Source organism: Thamnophis elegans, chromosome 8 (genome assembly GCF_009769535.1).
Source record: "Thamnophis elegans isolate rThaEle1 chromosome 8, rThaEle1.pri, whole genome shotgun sequence".
NCBI classification, from domain to species: domain Eukaryota; kingdom Metazoa; phylum Chordata; class Lepidosauria; order Squamata; family Colubridae; genus Thamnophis; species Thamnophis elegans.
The window spans coordinates 445,330-467,835 of record NC_045548.1 but is presented as its reverse complement, the minus strand read 5'-3'; the positions used below and the strand labels follow the sequence as shown (position 1 = coordinate 467,835).

At 39.8% G+C, this 22,506-nt stretch overlaps 1 long non-coding RNA gene across 1 annotated transcript in view; it reads left to right on the top strand.

The window, feature by feature from the left end:
• Positions 1-22,506, top strand: part of LOC116512151 — a 175,162-nt gene that overhangs the window by 41,064 nt on the left and 111,592 nt on the right. The window lies entirely within an intron of this gene.

Sequence of the window (22,506 nt, the reverse complement as noted above, 5' to 3'; positions counted from 1 at the left end):
CCCAGAGCGGCAACCTTTTAAAGAACGACATTCTATTAACCTAAGGAAACTAAACAGGTGGAATATTGTACCTTTTCATAACTTTCTCAGAGTCTTGTAATACATTTGGCATTCTGTTGCTAGGGGATTTCTCCTTCAATCCTCTCCTGGGTCCACAGAGGGCTGGTGACCGGATCACTTTTACTTTGTTACTAGATTTTTATCTATATATCTATATCAGGCTATTTGTGCTCGCATTCGTGTGCTGCCGCTACTACTACTAACACTGCTGCTACTACCGGTTCACCCGATCCGGGCCGAACACACGCACACACACACACACACACACACAGAGTGGACAACAACAGCTCTGTGAAGTAGGCTGGGGGACTGACTGACCCAAAGGCCCCCAGCTGACTTCCCATGCCTAAGGGAGATCTAGAACTCATACTATTAAAAGTAGCTGTGGAACAATAAGGACAATACTCATACTCCGTAGTGCCTACTCCCTACCTTTTCTAACATACAGTAACTTAACAGCTACAGAAAACAGCATTAGGCATCTGGTCTGGGATTGACTGCAGCTATAGGCAGGAGGCTTTCAAAATGGAAAAGACAGATTACTATGCAGTTTTATATGCTGAATAACCCTTGAAGGTCTCTTGATTTCCCTTCTACTGGTTCTCTGTGATAAAACGGGGGCACAATGGGGCAGCAAGGAGATCTTCCAGGTCCTGTTTATTCCCAAACGTTGCTTCAGATCTCAGAGGATGTTCGGCTTCACCCCGAGGCAACTTTTCCCTCATTAATTTAAAACAGATTATCTGGAAGGAGAGCACTGGTGAATTCAGGTCAACTTTTAGGGGTTTTTTCCTGGTCAAGGGAGAGTTTTGATGCGATTGATGAAATCTGTTAGAATCTTAGGCTTATCCTAAAATCCTCCTTAATTTAGTCTGAAGTACATTTCTAAAATGAATGGGGAGGTTTCTGCTTAGGCAAAGCTTATAATTTATGAATGAAATGAAATAATGTTGCACATCATTCTGGAATTCCTGAAGTCTTGGTTATGTGGAAAGAATTGTGATGCATGAGAAAGGGAAAGGAATGGGGATAAGGAAAGGGAAGGGGAGAAAAGGAAGGAAGGGAATTATTGTGTCAGCCTGGGCACCATATACTGTGCCCATAAATATTACATACCAATTTAATGTCTATCCTCTTATTAAAGGTATGCATAGTGACTTCTCAATTATTTAATGGGAAGCTTACCAGATTCTGTTTTTTCCCCCAAATAAAATATTTAGAGGGTGTGAACAATGTGCAGGATGAGTGTCCTTTCTTTGATGTACTTTAAAAGGGAACAAAAATTTGCTTCCTCACATTCCTTTTATATCAAGATGTTTTCTGAGTGACGAGTTCATTAGTCTTTTTTTCTCTAACATGGTAGCTTTCTTACCTTTTCTTCATCAAAACCATGTTATTAAAAATATTATTCATTAAAATGTTTTCTTCTTTTTTATCAGAACATGTTGGCAGATATTTTACATTTTGGAAACACATCTACTAATAAAATATATATTTAAATCAATACCAACCTTTTAATTTCGTGAATTATTTTATGCCCTATTCTGATGAATCCAGAAAGCAACTTCACAGTTAACGTCACAAAGTATTCATTAAAATTACAAATATTTGTGTAACTTAATTACAAGCAATATTGCAGTTAAATGATGCGGTTAAGTAGAGGTGGTTTGTTTGCTTGAGGTCAGCTATTTGGGGACTTTTAAGGATTAGATTCAAGTTACATTATTCTCATCCCTATAATTCCTTGAGTGGAATTATTCCTTCTTTAAAATGCCCGTTATTGAACACAAAGGAAGGCAATTTTCTCTTTCTCTCTCTCTCTCTGCCTGACAAGCCTATTGTTAGCATTCACACAGTTCCAGAGGGCCTATCAATCCCCTGAAACAAATCTGAAATCCCTACAAAGAGATTCGGTTTCCCACCAGCAACATTATTCTGCTGCTGGATCAGGAGCCTTCGGCGGGTAGAACAACCCCTGCTTATAATTCACAAAAGCACCGAAAGAAGTGATGATAAGGGAGCAGTGAGATGTCAGACTACTGAGTTGATGTTCTGTACCATCTTAAATTGTGGGGGGAATCACAAGCTCCCCTCCTCAGTGTTTGGAGGTGCCCTTGTTGTCTTCTGAATGGTGGTGATGCAGCATTGCAATGCAGGCTCTGCCCTTCTGTGCCGGGTGCCAAGAACGCTTATGCAAAAAAGGAAGGCTTTGCATCATTACACTGCAATGGCACTTTGTCATTTTTACTCCTCCTTGTCCATTGGAAGATATCCCTGGCTCACCTAATATTTTTTAAAAAGCTTCTATACTATAAAATGGTATAGCTAATAAGAGGGTGTATTTTTTATTTGTTTTACTACTCAGGAAACATATAGGCTAGGGGTGAGGAATGATGGCCCTTGTGGATTTCAATTCCCAGAATTCCCAAGCCACCCATGGAATTCTGGGAGTTGAAGTTCACAAGTCATAAAGGGGCCATCATTCCCCACCTCTGGTACATATACATATTTTCTTTCTTCCTCCTTCCTCTGAAATATTTCCTGCTTCATTTTGTTGCTTGAATATACCAGATCTAAATTTCTATCCTCCTTTCCCAACATATTATTCCTCAGAAAACACTCTAAGCAGTAAACATGGAAACTAATCAGAGTGCTATTTCAAGCTAATGTGCAACGTTTTCAGAATCTGTGAGGAATGATGGCAGCTTCTCATGGTTAAACTTCAAAAAGAAACACATAAATAAAGAGGGGAAAAATACTTCTGACCTTCAATATTTATTTCATTTATAGTAGGAAATGCTCGGGTCAAATGGTTTTTCATTTCAAAGCTACAGGTCATGGCAAACATAAAACCTACACAGATGTAGCGGGACACATTTTATGGTTGAGCTGTTTTTGTTGATGTACTGTTTGAAAGTCATTCTTACTTCTAATTAAAAAAAGTTGCTTCTATATTGCAATCTCCCTCTCTTACACAAGCACACACACACACACACACACCACACTTGCTTTCTTCAGATGAAATAAGATCCTGCCCAAGCTGAAATTATTTTGTCTTTCCAATCTTCTTCAATTTAAGTTTGGCCACAGTTTGAAAATAATACAAGTAATTTATATAGTGCTTTAAAAAAGAGATTTGAACTATGCTATGCACAAATTAATTCTGTCTTGTCTACTTTCTGTGTAGACAAAGAGGTTTCACCATTTGTTCAGGAAAAGGAAATGTCCCCAACAGTTTCCTGAGAATAGGACAGACTACAAGTAGTTGTGACATCAGTCCAGTTTCATTCTCCCTTCCCAGTCCCAAACAAGGATTATTCTTGTAGACTCTTCAACGTTTGCTGCAATACAAATGTCGAAGGGCAACTTGCAAGATAGTTCCTTAGAAGGATTGGAAAACTTTGCAACAACAGACAGTGATTGAATAAGCTGGTTGGTGAATTCTGGACGTTGTGGTTCACATATCTTAAAGTTAGTAAGATTCATTGCTTTGAACCAGAAGCTCTTGGAGCAGTCTAAATATTTTAACACTCTTCTAGGGTTTGTCAAAGGGCTAATGCATTTTGCCTCAGTATAAGACATGCTGGAGGGCAAAAAGGGACAATATATTTCAACTGGGTTTTGCAGTTTCATACCAAAAATAGCACCGCCAGAACAAGCAGAGTAGATTGATACCAATAAAGGAAAGCATTTGTACCTCAGGATTAAGTGGTGTGTGGCCTGTTGGTGAAGACGCTCCCCTCCTATTCCTAAGTTTGAGAGTTCAATCCTAGGTAGTAGCAGATATCTGCTGTGCAAAGAAAGAAAATAACTTGCTGTGAACTCTGCAGGGTGTCAGGAAGGGCATCTGACCAGTAAATGGCCAGCTCCATCCAGTCGCCTCCACTTTACCTGGAATTAAGGGATTGCAAGGTCACAAAAGGGATCTTATTTGTAGCTTAGGGTTGAAATGGGTGGTCCTTGGTTCTCTCTGACCTGGTTGTTTCCTTGCAGAAAACAAGTCAACAGCGCTAGAGAATATCTAGAAGCACTCTGGCAAATTAGCCATCAAGAAACACAAAAAAATATCTTTATACTGTGCAAAGAGACAATCAACAAATCAAAAGGGGAACAAAAAGACCAAAATATCTCACCACCATTAATCAACGCCCAGATAAACAGAGGTCAATTCCAAGATTGACGTCTGACCAACAGTCAAGTAAACAATACCCTACGCCCTAATCAAGGAACGGCTGAAGAAGCCTACAGTAAGACAGACTAACCAAATAGTCTCTAAGGCCACCCCTTCTGTCAGGACAAGACACCATTTTCAGCTGGTTTCTTAAGATGATTCATTCCTAAACAAACATCTGAAACAGGGACGTGCAGTCAGGGGGAGGCAGGGGAGGCAGAGCCTCACCACTGTCATCCTGAAAAGAAAAGGAAAATGTAAAAGGAAAAAGGCAAGAGCTGCTGAGGTCAGGCTGGGCTAGTTGCTGCCAGAGTCACCGTGGATGACTCTGCTTAGTGCTTAACTGTTTAAAAAAGCCTCTGAAAAAGCGCCCTCTACAGGAGGAAAGCAGGAGAACTACGTACCTCATCTAGTCAGACTTTTTATGATCACTCGAGCAGAGTTAAGCAAAGGTTAAAAGCTTAAAAATTCCTGACGTAGGTGAGGCATGTCGTCCTCCTGCCTCCTCCTGTAGAGGGAGCTTTTTTAGAGGCTTTTTTAAACAGTTAAGCACTAAGCAGAGTCATCCACGGTGACTCTGGCAGCAACTAGCCCAGCCTGACCTCAGCAGCTCTTGCCTTTTTCCTTTTACATTTTTTTTTCTTTTCATGATGACAGGCAAGAGCAGAGTTGAAATCCTCTCTGAAACAGCTGGAAAAGGTACGTGTGGGTCAGAGGGAGGGGGAGGAATTCAAACTTCATCCTGTGCGTGTGTGTGTATGTGTGTGTGTGTTTGAGACAGGGGAGAGAGAGATGGAGGAAGGAGGGGAAGGGAGAAGAAAAAGAAAAAGAAGGAAACTTATTTAGCAAAGGAGAAAAACAAATGCTGTCACTTTAAATTGGAACTGAGCATGCCTGGCTGTGGAATTCTGGGAGTTGAAGTCCACAAGTCTAAAAAAATTGCTGCCTCACCAGCCATAAACCTCACCGCACGTCACTGATCTGAAGGTATGAAAATCTGAAACTGTAAGTGACAGAGGGCCAAACATTTCATTTTCGGTTTGAGTTTGGGTTTTTTAATTACATTTATGTCCTGTTGATTTCTGGGAAGGGAGACCCCGGAAAATTAAAGAGCAGCAGGTTTCTTGTATGGGCCACTTCATCACAGGCTATTGGCAGATGGCTGTAACAGACACTTGGAAGGATGTGTGGCTGTTCTCAGTTTTTCATCTAAAACCTACTTTGTCATGACAAAAATAGAAAGCGTTAGGCTCAAAGTTATTCACTGTCAAGCTTTTAAATCCAGTAAAAAAAAAAAAATACACGTAGTTCATGGTTGAACTCTGGAGTCCTGGAGCTCTCTGTTTCATTTGTTTTATTTGCAGATGTTTCATTCGTCCGCCTGATAACTTTATTTGGTGTGGAGTTTGATCCCTGTTTATGTACCATAGCTTGCGTGGCCTGTGATGTGGATGGTGTGGTTTTTTCTCAGTGATCATCCTTAATTCTGTCTGTTTGGTATTATTCCCTCCTCATCCTGGTTTTGGCTTCTGGAGAGGATCTGGTTTTTTTGTTTCCTGTTTAGCTTTTTTGGTCTCTTTTGAATGGAGGGGAGCTAAATTTGATTTACTTTTATGTATTTATGGCTGATTGGTCTGAATTCAAAACTTCCAGGAATTCCGTAGCATTTTTGGACTTGAGTTGGTGGAGGGTGCTAACAATTTCCTAGTTGAAAGTATGGTTAAGTTTGTTCGTGTGTTGTAACACTAAGGAGTTTCCATTGTGTTGTCTGAGTTGGGGTTCATGGATGTTAAACCCAGTTTAAAAGAAAGTGCTTTCACTCTCTGCTTTTAAATCCAATTTAAAAGGAAGTGAATAGAGGAAGAGGAAAACTTGAAAAATAAACAACTTGACTGTTTAACAAGCAGAAAATGTGAAAAGGAACACATAGGTGCTGCTCAAAAGTAGTGAGCTTGGAGAAATCCATCCATATTTCTTTTGAAGTAAAATAATATGATCTGCCAAAAATGGAATCTATCCAAAGTCATGTGATTCATGGAGTCTGTTATTCTGCCTCAAAATATTTATTAACTCAAAAAGCTATTTAGAAATATATGTGTGATTGTTGCATACAAATGCAAATATAGGTTAGATGTTTGAAGGTTTGATAGCAGGGCAGAGATATCACTCACTTTTCCCCTTACCATTTCTTCCCCTCTGTTGCTACAAGCAGTAAAAAGAGATACAATTAGAATGGAGAGAGTGTGGCTGGAGGGCAAGAATGCAAATAATGAAATTATTGTTGTGCTTTTATGGTGCAAACTTTTGTATATACATTATGACACTGCATACACAATAAATCTTGTGTTGTGACATTGCAATGGTCAGTTTGAGGTTTTGACCATATATTGGATCTGTAGATGGTTCCCAGTCTGATTTATTCACTGTTTGAGAGACTTAGACTCTCCCCACCCATTCCGAATTTAGAAGTAAGATCTGACCCCCGAGGGCACAAATGAGACTGATCAACCTTAAATCCACATTTAGAGTACTAAGAATTAAGTTCAACTCCCAGTTAAGTTGGCAGGATCAGCACAGAAGTAGAACAATCCATTAAGTGTATGTTAATGGTAAGGAAGTCAAGAACTGAGAAAAGTAAATCAAGGCTAAATCAATGTTGGCTTGCTGCCCCAAAAGAGCTCTGATGTAGCTGTATGCATTAATAAGGTAATAAAAGCTCTTGGTCCCTTACTCAAGTCAATTCAGAGCAGCCACTCAACCATCCATCAACATTCTTCCTACGAAGAAATGAAGTTGCACTGATGTATATTTCTGTAGCGATCTCAGAAGCCAATAAATCTGAAGGCTTTGAAAAGCTACAAAATGATTCAAATCCACCCTGCTCACAAATCTTCTGAAACTTCACAGCTTAGCTTAGTTCTTCAACTTGACCAGCAGAAGATTCACAGAGATTATATTTGGTTCATTATTACAGACAGGCAGAATCCATACAAAGAGTTGATTGCTTACTTGCAGAGACAAGAGGGTAAATGGCAGGAGAGTTTAAACCGTGAACAATTCTTTTCTGTCCTGAATTACTTAGGATAATACTTGCTGGCTTAGTGAGGAATTGTTATGTTTTATATAACAGCCATTCCTGTTATATAAAACCTGGCCTGGAAATCACCTCCTTTAACAGTCTCTGCTTTGACTTGGGATTCTATCCCAGTGGAATAAAATGCAACACTGCACAGCCCTATTAGATATCATTCCCAATATAAATATTTTTATTTGTACAGTTTATGAGGACACTTACCACACAAAACGTTGCTTCTGGGGTAAGTAATATATCTCCTCCCTTTTTCTTCTTCGATGGAAAATGTGATTCCTTGTTTTGCAGAGGAGAATGTAGCCAGCATGTAACCTGAATGCAGTAAGAAAGTTAATGCAGTTTTCATGCTGGCTTTGTAATGAGATGAGTTGTGACTTGGAGAATGTGCATTGTTAATGGGGCTGTGCATTATCTGCTGACCACATAAAGGGGTCAATGTACGACCATTTTAACTACTTGCATTTTCATGGTCTCCATAAACATTGCTAATCACTGTGGAATAATCACTGACTTTGAGTTCATTTTGATCTCCCCAGTGATCAAATCCCTACTGAATTGGAACTTAGAAATGTGCCCTTCCATTAACTCAGGACATAAGAATTACACTGGTAAATATTGGTAAACGTGGGCAGTTATTTGGTGTTATTATTTAGTTTGGTGGAAGGAACTTCTCTCAACTTGATGGACTGAAAAGGATTTTAAATACCATAAATACAGGATAGCGGATTAACTTCTAACAGATCCAGGCAAGAGAAGCTGCTCGTTAGAGTATCTAATTTCTTGGTCCTGCTCTAATTGATAATGACGTTAATATTCTTGAAAAAGAAAGTGGTTGGTATATTAATCAATAATTGCAATACCTTCCCTCAAAGATATTAAGGAATACATACAAATGTTGTATTTTAATTGCATAATCATTTGTCTAATAATCTGCCGCCTCCATGACTTCCCACATGTTTGTTTGTTTAGATGTTTATTAACATTTGTAGGCCGCCCTTTTCCCTGAGGGGACTCAGGGCGGCTCACATAAAATCAGGAAGGGGGAATACAAACAATGACGTAGACACATATAATAAAAGTAATAAGCAACATACATTCATCATTCGGGAGGGGCGGCTATCCTTGTCCCCAGGCCTGACGGGCTAGCCAGTTCTTAAGGGCTGTGCGGAAGGCCTGGACGGTGGTGAGGGTACGAATCTCCACGGGGAGTTCGTTCCAAAGGGTCGGGGCTACTACTGAGAAGGCCCTCCTCCTTGTGGTTGCCAGCCGGCACTGGCTGGCCGATGGAATACGGAGGAGGCCCAATCTGTGAGATCTAATTGGTCGCAGGGAGGTAATTGGCAGAAGGCGGTCTCTCAAGTATCCAGATCCACTACCATGCAGGGCTTTATGGGTGACTAATAGCACCTTGAAGCGCATCCGGAGATCGACAGGTAGCCAGCGCAGCTCGCGGAGGATAGGTGTTATGTGGGTGAACCGAGGTGCACCCACAATCACTCGCGCGGCCGCGTTCTGCACTAGCTGAAGTCGCCGGATGCTCTTCAAGGGCAGCCCCATGTAGAGCACATTGCAGTATTCCAGCCTAGAGTTCACAAGGGCCCGAGTGACTGTTGTGAGAGCCTCCCGATTCAGGTAGGGTCGCAACTGGCGCACTAGGCGAACCTGGGCAAATGCCCCCCTGGTCACAGCCGTCAGGTGGTGGTCAAACGATAGCTGTGGATCCAGGAGGACTCCCAAGTTGCGAACCCTCTCTGAGGGGTGTAAAATTTGACCCCCCAGCCTGAGTGATGGAATATTGGTCGAATCTTTGGGAGGAAAGCACAACAGCCACTCGGTCTTTTCTGGGTTGAGCACAAGCTTGTTAACCCTCATCCAGTCCATAACGGCCTCAAGGCCTTGGTTCATCATGTCTGCCGCTTCATTGAGTTGGCACGGGGCGGACAGATACAACTGGGTATCGTCCGCATATTGATGGTATCTGATCCCGTGCCTGCGGATGATCTCTCCCAGCGGTTTCATGTAGATGTTGAATAGTAGGGGGGATAAGACTGAGCCCTGAGGCACCCCATATGCTAGGCCCCCCCACTAACACCGACTGCGACCTGTCCGAGAGGTAGGAGGAGAACCACCGCAACACGGTGCCTCCCACTCCCACCTCCCGCAGTCGTCGCAGAAGGATACCATGGTCGATGGTATCGAAAGCCGCTGAGAGGTCAAGGAGAACCAGGATGGAGGGATGTCCTCCATCTCTGGCTCTCCAAAGATCATCGGTCAATGCGACCAAAGCGGTTTCTGTGCTGTAACCGGGTCTGAAGCCTGACTGGAAGGGGTCGAGACATACCAAGTGAACATATTTTAAATAAATTCCTCTAGCCAAACATTTAATGTTAATGTTAATCATAAACAGAAAGAACCTATAGGAGGATAAAGAGAGAGGCAACACACAATAAGGGGCTATCAATTCTCTATCTTATTGCAACAATACAGTTAGCTAACAAAATCTGTCAAAGGAAATTCAAGAACTTCCTGAAAATAATTCTTCTTTCTCCCTGCTCTCCTATTCTTATTTCTATTTGTATTCTTATTTATGTCTGGAACACTTTCTCATCACTGTATTGCTCTGAGTTGTGATAGGAAAAAATGGAAGTAACAAAAAAGTCATGTCAAGCAATAATAGCATGCTGCATCTTTACTAATCATGCTTAATTTTATGTAGTTATATAGACTTGCAGTCCAGCTTTAAGCATGTCTGCTTCTAAATATTCTCAATAATGTGTGCTTAGGCATTTATAGTTAAGTTTTGTTATCTTACAGAGTGCTGGTTGCCTAAAATATATACTTCCAGGAATCATTCACCATCATTCCTAGCCATCGAGGCTTTTAAGACCATATTCTGAATATCTACTCCCAACTGACTATTCCCAAAAGCTTAACTGGATCAAGTCTGAATGGGAGGCTGAAATGAAACCTTACACCTGTAGGCTAGACTAGGAAATTGAAGAAACACCTTAAAAAGAGGCAATGAAAAGCCTTTTTGAGGGGCTGCTTCTCTCCAATCCCATCTACTCAGTCTATCAGTCTACTTGGCAGGAAGGGCACGTCATGGGCCTTGTATTGTCTGTGAAGGGCTGTCATTTGGGGAGAGCCTTTTCTGCTCCAGCACTCATCCTTATAGGATGAAGAAGTTCATGTACATCCTCATATACATTCTTCACCCAGAATTTCTATTCATCTACTTTACAATCTAAAGGTGTTGGGCGGCTGGTTTTCATCTGTTTCCCTCATGAGATACTGCTATAATTTAGAAAGCAGTGGGGAGAGGGTGTGTCTGATGGATAGTTCTCAATTATGGGAATTTATATCCTAATTTTTGGTTTCAATTTTTATCCATCAGTCATCCTTTGATCTTCTTTCTTTTGTGCTTTGGCAGTTCACTGTTTTATTCCACCATAGCATGTTGGTCATATAGTACCTTTTAATTTAGCTGCCTATATGTTTGGATGGACTATATGTATTTTATTAGTATTTATCATATGATTAATTATCTACATCACGATCAGTAGAAAAGATCATTTGCCAGACAGGATGGCAAAGAAATTCCATTCCATTCAGACAAAAGATTCTTTCTAGTTTAGCTGGTCCTTGGTTTCTGATAACATCCAAAGTATCTTTCCAAGACTGAACTTTATACAGAAAACCTGTAGAAAGTGTAGTGTAAAATTTATAGTTTTTCTCCCCTCCTCTCTCTGTGTAAACAAGGTCAATTCATTCCATAATTTGGAGGGACACATTCCTCCCACCAGATTAGTTAGTAAATTCAATCTTTCCTGGGTTCATGGTAGACTTGTTTTTGAAATCATTTGAGCTGGCTATGCTTGAAAGACTATATGCCAAATATTATATTGGTAAATCCTTCAGATATGTGCTAAGCCAAGGAGAGGTCAACACATTTTTTTTTTAATTTGCTTGCCTGGTCACAAAAGTTCTGAGAAAAGTCTTTACATACCATACTCTTTTATAAGAACTTCGCTATACTGGTGAAACTCAAAAAATTAGAATATCATGCAAAAGTTCATTTATTTCAGTATTGCAACTTAAAAGGTGAAACTAATATATGAGATAAGACTCATTACATGCAAAGCAAGATAGTTCAAGCCATGATTTGTCATAATTATGATGATTAAGGCTTACAGCTCATGAAAACCCCAAATCCACAATCTCAAAAAATTAGAATATTGTGAAAAGGTGCAATATTCTAGGCTCAACGTGTCCCACTCTAATCAGCTAATTAAGCCATAACACCTGGAAAGGGTTCCTGAGCCTTTAAATGGTCTCTCAGTCTGGTTCAGTAGGAAACGCAATCATGGGGAAGACTGCTGACCTGACAGTTGTGCAGAAAACCATCATTGACAGCCTCCATAAGGAGGGAAACCTCAAAAGGTAATTGCAAAGAAGTTGGATGTTCCCAAAGTGCTGTATCAAAGCACATTAATAGAAAGTTATGTGGAAGGGAAAAGTGTGGAAGAAAAAGGTGCACAAGCAGCAGAGATGACCGCAGCCTGGAGAGGATTGTCAGGAAAAGGCCATTTAAAAGCGTTGGGGACTTTCACAAGGAGTGGACTGAGGCTGGAGTCAGTGCATCGAGAGCCACCACACACAGACGGATCCTGGATATGGGCTTCAAATGTCGTATTCCTCTTGTCAAGCCGCTCCTGAACAACAAACAACGTCAGAAGCGTCTTACCTGGGCTAAAGAAAAACAGACCTGGTCTGTTGCTAAGTGGTCCAAAATCCTCTTTTCTGATGAGAGCAACTTATGCATCTCAGGACCCAAGGACCCAGAGTAGGAGGAAGAAGGGAGAGGCACACACTGCAAGATGCTTGAAGTCCAGTGTGAAGTTTCCACAGTCTGTGTTGATTTGGGGAGCCATGTCATCTGCTGGTGTTGGTCCACTGTGCTTCATTAAGTCCAGGGTCAATGCAGCCGTCTATCAGGAGATTTTGGAGCACTTCATGCTTCCTTCAGCAGACGAGCTTTATGGGGATGTTGACTTCATTTTCCAGCAGGACTTGGCACCTGCCCACACTGCCAAAAGCACCAAAACCTGGTTCAATGACCGTGGGATTACTGTGCTTGATTGGCCAGCAAACTCGCCTGACCTGAACCCCATAGAGAATCTATGGGGCATTGCCAAGAGAAAGATGAGAGACATGAGACCGGACAATGCAGAAGAGCTGAAGGCCGCTATTGAAGCATCCTGGTCTTCCATAAGACCTCAGCAGTGCCACAGGCTGATAGCTTCCATGCCAGGCCACATTGAGGCAGGAATTGCTGCAAAAGGAGCCCAAATATGAGCATGCTTGTACTTTTCAGAGGTCAGATATTGCTCTATGTACAATCCTTTTTTTATTGATTGCATGTAATATTCTAATTTTCTGAGATGGTGGATTTGGGGTTTTCATGAGCTGTACGTCATAATCATCACAATTATGACAAATCACGGCTTGAACTATCTTCCTTTGCATGCAATGAGTCTTATCTCATATATTAGTTTCACCTTTTAAGTTTCATTACTGAAATAAATGAACTTTTGCACGATATTCTAATTTTTTGAGTTTCACCTGTACAGTCTTTATTACTCGTTATCTTTTTCCATTCATCCAATACCGTCACTTGCAGGTTCCTTTCCATCAGTTCTGCACTTGTCCTTCTTGATTTGCCACCATACATAGATCTCTATGCACTGACTGACTCACAACCACAACAATTCTAGTGACAGGGAGACTGCTGTAAAGCACATATGAAGCGGTATGTAAGTCTAAGTGCTATTGCTATTCTTCAGGCAACTACAAAACTAAACTAATTCAGTAATTCCCAATATCAAACTGTAAAAGGTTCAAAGGTGTCGTCTCCTTTAAGGAAGGTGCCACAAAGCATTCTACTTCTGTTTAGTTCAAGGAGTTGGGTAGTTTATTATTTTTTATAGATGACAATTATGGAAGGAGATTAGGTTTATTTAGACTGATGTTTTATTCTTTCTTTTATGCTGTTTTCTTAGGAAATAGCTCTTCCTAGTGTCCTAGGGAAAGCCTATTTGGCTCTAGCATTGAAGTGTTGTTGTTTTCTTCTTTCCCTCTCCTATGCCATTCCGCTTGTCTTAAGATCAGAATTGCTGGTTTGGAACAGTCCCACATACCTCTGTTGGGTGGATAATTGTAGGTACATATTGATATTGGTTTTTGGTGGCTCACGGGATGGGCAATTGAGCCAATCAGTGGTGGGATCCTACTGGTTTAACAGTTCGGTGATCACATTGCATGCACTTGCACAGTTTAGAGTAAACTTACATTCTGCATTACTGCTGGGGAGGAAAACAGCTACAGTACAGCAATCTGCTCTGCTGTGTGACTCAGTTGAGAGAATATAGGTCAGTAAAAGGCAAGGGCGGATGGGCAGACCCAGCTGATCGTTGAAGTGAACTGGTTCGCTCCCGGCTGATCATTGGAGCTACCGGTTCACCCGAATCGGTCCGAAGCAGTAGAATCCCACTTGTGGATCCAATACTCATGCCCACTGATCATATAGTTTATTATGTACATATAGACTCCTACTTTGTTATAAAAGGAGAAAACTTTAATGTGTCACAACTGATGGTATTTGATGCGAAAGGTGATATTTAACTAATATCTTTACTCATAAATGAAAAGCCGAGAGCCCTTTCTTTGTTCAAAAAGTGGTAATGAAATAATATAAGCTGAAGTTGTTTGCTATAGTTTTGCTAGTGGGTTTTTCCTTAAAGGCTCAGTCCCCCTTTAGCATCATATTCTATGCTGGCCATTGACTGTTTTCATAACTGAGTTTCCAAATTCAGGAATTCTATAGGTAGAATATTCAAACATATATATATCTTCATTATTGGTTGTAAAACTGACTTTACTTTTGTCCTATCCTTTGTGAAAGAAAGTTGAATAGCATGAATCTCTGGGGATTAGATATGAACAAGTGAGTATACAGAGAAATTTCCATGGCTGTCAAGTGTTTGCATGAAAACACTAAGAGCATTATTGTTTACCAGGCACATTTACTAAGCTTAAGGAATAGATGGCTAATAAATATGATACAGAAGGCAAAATATGAAGAAACAACAAGAGATTAAAGAAGGTCGATAATAATATCCTAAACACTTCCAATTTTCTCTTTATAGTTTCAGCATTGATCAAATCCTTGGGCAATTTTGGAATCATCTTCACCTCTGGATGTTTTTTAGTTGAGTCTAAAAGGAAAAGCCATGGCTAATTGTTGATGGTGCATTTGCTTCTCACTTTGCCTCCCCAAGTCAACAATTAAGGGTCTGTCTTATGGAGGAAGAGAGGCATTCTCTGGCTAAAATGAAGGACAAATGGGTAACTATTTTCCAAGACTAACAGTGATAGGACACTTATTTTTTTTCAATTTGCAAGTTGAAGATGCCCAGAACTTAAAGTGTCAGTTCAGGATATACTGCTTGACAAGATGTGTTCTTAATTTTGCTCTTCTGTCTCTGGAGTGCTTAGCTTGCATTACTTAAATATATCACTAAATGGTCTCCAATATCCTTCCCAGATGATTTTATAAACATCAGTTTAGCAACTCTATCAGACGGACACTTGTAGTAGCAATTATTTAAATCAAAAGCATGGACCTTCATCAGACTATTAAGCAAATCTGCTTTTTTTTTCATCCATCTGTTGCATCCTTCCATGCCCTAAATGTTATCCAGAAATGCAAATGACATGCCAGAATAATTAGCACAAAATATGAATCATGAGTTAACTTGGAGCCAACATTTCTGGAATGGAATTGCCATCTGATTTCAAGTTATGGATTTTCACATTTCATTAACAGCAGTGCTTAAGTGTACTATATTCAGCAGGGAGTCATGTGCATCTATGTACGCCCATGTAACACTTCTGCTTTATAAGCTCCCAGGAGGCTATACAATTAAAGGTGTTGGTTATAAAGCCCTTTATAGCACAGAAAGATTTGTCGCCAGTTTTTTTTACCTATTCCACACAGCTTACCAGAAGAGGTATCTTCCAGGTTTTTTCCTTGAATTGAATTGAAATCCTCTGATGGGACCTAGGAGGTTGTTGCATCTACCAGTGGTGGGTTTCAAAAATTTTTAGAACCTATTCTGTAGGTGTGGCCTGTTTTCTGGGAATGGCTCGGTGGTCATGTGATCAAGTGGGAGTGGCTTGGAAGTCATGTGATCGGGTGGGAGTAGCCAAGTCGATGTCACTGAATTCTTTGCCCCAATGAATGACCTATAAAAAGAAGATATAAAAAAGGAAATTTATTATTTTGTGCACTTACTACTTAAATAATACACAAAACAATAAAAGAGCTGCTTACAGAGGAAGATGACTGTCCTTGCCAGTCTTCTACATCACTGACCACACTTGCTCCAATGAATGGCCTGCAGAAAGAAGAGATACAGAAATGAACTCTTCAATTGCACGCACTGCATTAGGATGAAACAAGCACACAAGATAATAGAGAAGGAAGATGACTGACCTTTTGTGTGTCTTCAACATCATCAACTGACCACCTTGCTCCAATGAATGGCTTGCACAAAGAAGAGACACTGAAAGGAAGACTTTAATTACATGCACAACTACATTAAGGATGAAACCAGCACAGAAAACAATAAAACAGGAAAGATGACTGTCATTGTTGGTCTTCTACACCAGCACCTCACCACCTTGCTCCAATAATCTGCACAAAGAAGAGACACAGAAAGGAAGACTTTAATTGCATGCACTTACACCTTACATAAGAATAACACAAGGAAAGAGATACACTCTTTCATTGATTTTGTAGTTGAAGACGTCTCCAAATTGTTATTTCGTTCCCAGACTCCACAGTTGCACTTTTCTTGGTCTTCACTTGTGGATCACCAGCCGTGTGATGGTGTGCTCTGAGCCACTTTTAAACTGTAGGGATTGGGTCCCATCTCTTATCAGGCATGCCAACAACGCTTATCGTCATCAGATTATTAATGTTTGGAACAGTTAGGCTGGTTCTTTGCTCTGAACATATGAGGTTCATTTTTGAGAACACTCTTTCTGTCTCTGCTAAATCAACAGCAATTGTCCTGACAATATTTCTAGCCTTTTTGATACTGTCAGGAATTTTGCAGGTCTTTGGATCTTTGATCACATTTTTCAAAAAATCTCTGTAGTCGTTCAAATCAATTTCATAATTAAAATTTTTGTCAAATTCAATCAATGCTGCCTCTGCTTCTGCCCATGGAAAGACTACATCTTCAATGTTCCAGTAATCTGGCTCCAAATATGTGATAAAGTAATTTGTTTGTGTCTGGCACTTGGCTACCTGTTTTTAGATGGTCGCAATCCATCAGCCTTTTCTTCAAATTGGTGATGATGCTTGCCAAAACATTGTCACAAGGAAGGGAAACAAATCTTTGACTTGGAACTAATTTTATGTTTTTGAAGGCTTCTGAAGGAAGCATCCCGTCCCCCTTTTTTTCATATGGGCCCTTCCCCCGTCTGAGCATTTCAAATGCTTTAACTGATTGCAATACCGACTTTTCATCCTTGGTGATATCTGTGTTTCTCCCCTGCAGGGCATTTGACAGAAGAGAAATCTCATTTAGAATATCAATCATGAGGGCCAAATCATTTAAAAAATTTAAATTTTCAAAATGGGAAGCCATGCCTGGGAATCTTTCATTTCCCAGAAAAAACTGATGTGGCGCTGGATAAGCATGCCCACAACTATGGTTGACCTTGAACTACAGGCAGCCCATCTTGGTCTCAAAACTCTGCCAATCTTCCCAATTTCAATGCCCAGTTGTTCAGAGATTTGGAAAAGGTCATTCTGGCTCTTGCAGGATTTCTGGAAAGTGGTGTGTATCTTGTCAAGAAATATCTTCCTTAATCAAGTGGTTCACCTGATTTATTTCTTTTATCGCATCATCCAGAACAAGTTGGAGATGATGGTTCAAGTAGTGCCAGATTACAATGTTTGGGAAGTCTTGAGCTATTCTGGTGCTGTCTCCAGATTTTGGTCAGCAGGTATTTGATACATTAAATGGTCTATCTCTCTATCTGGAACTAATTTAGACCTGTAGTTATCTTCTTTCTCCTCTTTCCCTTCTCCACAGAACATTAAATGGCCTCCTTTTTATATTTAACCCAGCCACTGTTGAAAATATTGAAGCTCCATTACGAGTAGCGCTTTTTCCCCCTTCATAGAATAACATCTGCAGGGAGTTTTCGGGAGATTCCAAATTACATTACTAAGCAATATGGTCCAAGTGCTACAGAACTGCCCCACTTAGCAATAGCAATCCTGGCAGTTCTGGTTGCCATCGTAACCCCAGGATGCACAGGTCAGTAGGAAGAGGCAGGAGTCCAAGTGAAGGGGTGCATGTGTGTGTGCATGTGTGTGTGCATGTCAGGACTGAAGGGGGTGGGGACTGCAGGCAGGGCAGTGGGAGAGTGCGAAGGCTGGCAGAGATCTCAAAAGAGCAGGCAGAGGCTGTAAGAAGGCAAGGGAGGCTGGGCAGGCAGGGGCTGCTCTGGAGTACAGGATTCCCAGGATCCCACAATCCTTAGCTGGATACTTTGACGGTACTTGTGGGAAGCCAGCAGGTAACATCAGAAATTGGGATCACCTGACTGCAGGGACACTGCAAAGCCTAGAACGATGGGGACCCGTCGTAAGTTCCCCTTGTTCATTACGACTTTGAAGACTGAACAAATAGTTATAGCCCAAGGGAAGGCCTGTGCCTAAGAACTGTGCCTATCCACAAATGTAAAATTTAAGGAATAGTGTAAGAAAAGAACAGGGGGGGGGGAAGAATGCCCTCACTAATTTCAATGAACTGCAATTTAACAGCTATATTAGATGATATTATAAAAGCCACTAAAAATTCTGCCTAATAATTTCTATAGTCAAGTGGGTCATTTTCATTTGCAACCTAATTACTCTTGCCATCTACATTTATGCTTCACGTGAGGAAAATGTTTAAGCAGTACTTTTAATGAAAAGATTAAACACAATACAAGAAGCAAAGCTTGAATTTTGCTTGTATAAAAATCATATTAAACAAGGCGTATATTCTGGTTGTAAATTGCAGGCTTAGTACAATTGGGGCTTTGGTCTCCTTCTTTATTCTCATTATATCACAATCACAGAGATATTGCAAATGGCTTTCATCTTTGAATCCTCAAAACTGTCAACCCATACCAAGACTTTCAGGATTCAGGAGTTTATTCTACTTACTTCGTATTGCCTCTTTAAGGAAAATAAACTTAACCCAACAGTCTGTCCCTGAGTAAACAATGAGATTCATGTCATGCTGACGTTTGAGTGTGTCTACTTTTTCCTCACCGCCTATCAGACTATTCGAACTCTTTGCGGAAATCTCAGTGCAAGATTCCACTTTGTGCTCAGTAATTTAATCACTGCACTTTTTGATTGATGGGTTGCATTTTTATTCCATTATTCATATAATGACTGTTTCTCAAACTGGGTCATGGTAATTAGAGAGAAAGGGCCTGTCAGCAGGTTCATAATCCAAGCAGACGAGTATCGTAAGAGACAATTGGAGGAGTAAGGCTGGTGCAGTGACTGAGATCCAGACTAGGAGCCGGGAAATGTAGTCCCAACTCTAATCTCAGCCATGGGCTCACCGGGAAATCTCAGGCCAATAACAACCTTTCCTTTCTGGTTATCATTGTGAGGAAAATTAGGGAATAGGGAACTGTGCATGCAGACTTGAACTTCTGGGGTTTTGGGGGCAGGGGATGAAATTAAAATCCACTGAATATATCAGAAAAGGGAGGAAAGAGGTTCTCAATATACACAGTTTAACTCACAAACAAAATGGATTTCTGATCTGTTAATGTGTTCCCAATTCCTATTCTCATGTTTAGTAGTTATATGCTGATTTCAAAATCAAGAACTTTTAAATAAGCAATTAAAAATATCAGAGTCATTTTTTCCCTGGAATGTGTAGTAAAACATGACTAACTCTGCTCACTGTCCGGAGTTCGATCCTGATCAGCTCAAGGTTGATTCAGCCTTCCAGCTTTCCGATGTCAGTAAAATGAGGACACAGATCGCTGGCGGCAATATGCTGATTCTGTAAACCACTTAAAGTGGGCTGAATACTATGAAATAGTTTACAAGTCTATACGCTATGGCTAAGTGCTATAACTCAACACATCTTTGCAAATAACTCTTGAAAATAGCAGCTTGAAGTACATCTCATAATTAGAATATCTGGGCTAATGTATTTTCTTCTTATCCTATTTGTATGTATGTGCATGTGTATATAACAACTTGATGTACAGGTGAAACTCAAAAAATTAGAATATCGTGCAAAAGTTCATTTATTTCAGTAAGGCAACTTAAAAGGTGAAACTAATATATGAGATAAGACTCATTACATGCAAAGGAAGATAGTTCAAGCCGTGATTTGTCATAATTGTGATGATTATGACGTACAGCTCATGAAAACCCCAAATCCACCATCTCAGAAAATTAGAATATTACATGCAATCAATAAAACAAGGATTGTACATAGAACAAAATCAGACCTCTGAAAAGTATAAGCATACTCAGTACTTGGTTTGCAGCAATTCCTGCCTCAATGCAGCGTGGCATGGAAGCTATCAGCCTGTGGCACTGCTGAGGTGTTATGGAAGACCAGGATGCTTCAACTTTTGCACAATATTCTAATTTTTTGAGTTTCACCTGTACAGTTATGGAGGGCATCTATATAATGTTTTGTATAATTTTGGTTGATCCTACTAAAGATATTAACTAACAATGAGATACCTATAGCTGACAGAACTGAAGATGAGAAAGTTAATCCTATTTTACAAGGTACCTCATCAAATTCAAGACAGAAGAAAGTTTGAATCCCACTAGCTTTATTTCTTGACTGAAATACTGTAAATGCTTAATTCTGCAATATAATGCTGAATTATAGTGTATATGAAACGATAACATTAGATAGAATTCTATGTATCAAAGGGGAAAAGGTACACATCACTTTGCAATTTTTCTTTGCCAATTTTCTGGCAGTGCCACCAATATCACCACACGGAATTACCTACTTTGGGAATCACGCCAGGAACAGCTTCTGATGAGGTTTCGGGGAAAACTCGACGTCCCTGAAGCCGAAGGGATGGCAGTCAACGAAAGATAAATGGCCAGATGGTGAATTCTGACCAGCAAAGAACTCTGGAAAATGGAAAGCTTGAGCTCACGGCCATAATGCAGCTTATAAGACCTAAAGTTCGTATGAGACTTATTTCTTAGCAACTTTTGGATGTAATTAATTTATAGCTAAATGGAGGTTTTTTGACTGGCAGGATGGAATTCTACATGGCAATTTTTTTCTGAATTATGAAGCAATAAAGAAAAAAATGATCTTAAAAACGTTGGCAAAAAGTTTAACAAGAAATCATTATAAAAATTTTAAAATTGATAAAAGAGACAGTTATTAAAATATAATAATAGCTAACACCAGAAAAATGCCAAGAATAGAGGGGAAGGGAGGATCAGTAGAACAACCTGCAGAGAGAAGAATTAAGCGGATTTGCTTCAGAAAATGTTTGAGCAACTAGGCAGTAACTTAGCTAAATCACTGTTTAAAAGATGGAAAGCTATGCAAAACAACTTGATAAAGTCTAAACAATAAATTTGAGAGTTTCAAGAATAGGAAATGTTCCAAAGGAAGTTTTGATATACTACTCAGGAAGAAGACAAGAAAAGACGTTTTGCAGCACCATTTTTATGTAAGACTTAAGGTACAGACAAATTAAAGAAATTTCTATTAGAAATTTGCAGAGAAAATAGTGTTCTTTTTTGACCAAGAGATTAAAATATAAAAAGATACCATTTCAGTGGGATGAATGGAAGGAGTTTTAGTCTTAAACAGCTGGCATTTCAATTGAATTCTAAATAGAGTTTTGAAAACAATGAGATTTCCAGAAGAAATCAAAACAGAATGGAAGGAGATTGAAATGGAGGTGCCAGAAGAAGCTGCAACAAACATCTCAAAAGGATGATACTAAACTAGAGGCTACAGGTGTTGCTTCTTCGACATTTTTCACTTGATTACGGATTACAAATGCTTAATTTGGGATGCAAATGGAGCAAGTGCTCCTCAAAAGGAAAAATATATATATTATTTGAAAAACTGAAGAAAGATATAATTGGTCCATAAGAGACACATATCACGTAAAAGGACATAAAAATTGGATGAATAATTTATTTCAGCATGAACATAAACCCAATGAAGAAGTGAGGATGAAGCTACATTCTCGGAGCTTCTGGGTAGGTTTCTGAATGTTTCCTTACCAGGCTAGGTAAAGATCTTGAGCAGAGTTTAGGGGATGTCAATGTTCTTCTGTTTAGGAAGGCTTCAAGTGAGGCTCTTGTGATAAGTAGGTCGGTGTGTCTGTTAAGGGAATGGCTTGTGGAGGGCCTAGCTTTGATCAACTCACGAGTGTGGCAGGGGGTTGCATGGTCGATGGTTTTTGTGTTGCTCCAGTGGAACTAGTGCTGCTGTTTGGTGTCTCAAACAATGAAGTTGTTTTGTAGATAAACCCCAGAACGACAATCAGAATTTATATTATGAGCATGGTTCATTTTTTAAAGGTAGAAGTTAATTTGAATGGAACTAACACTTTTGATATTGAGAATTTATTATTAAAATTGACTAATGGAGAAATTAATAATGGGGGATTTGATGGGGGATTAGAATGGAGTAAACTCTTCACAAAACCTCTGAGGAAAATATCAAAAACAGTGATGGCAAATTATAAAGTTTGGATGGACTTTTGATTGGATGGACAATTTTGGCCGGGTTGATAGCAGAAAGGAGGAAGAAAAATGGCAGTTCAAGAAAGTGACTATGACTATTCTGGAAGACATCAATTTTCAAGAAAAGACACGATTTGGACTTCAAGGAACATGGCTATTTGAATTTCTAAAGTAGAAATATTACCAAAACATTGGATCATAATCCCATGAGTTTGGTTAAGAAAAGAAAATCTAATTCTTTTAGATGGAAACAAAACAAAACGTTTCTGCAGAAAGATGCTATAATGGTAAAAAGAATTAAAATATTTTTTTGAGAATAATTGTTAAAGGCACTAATTT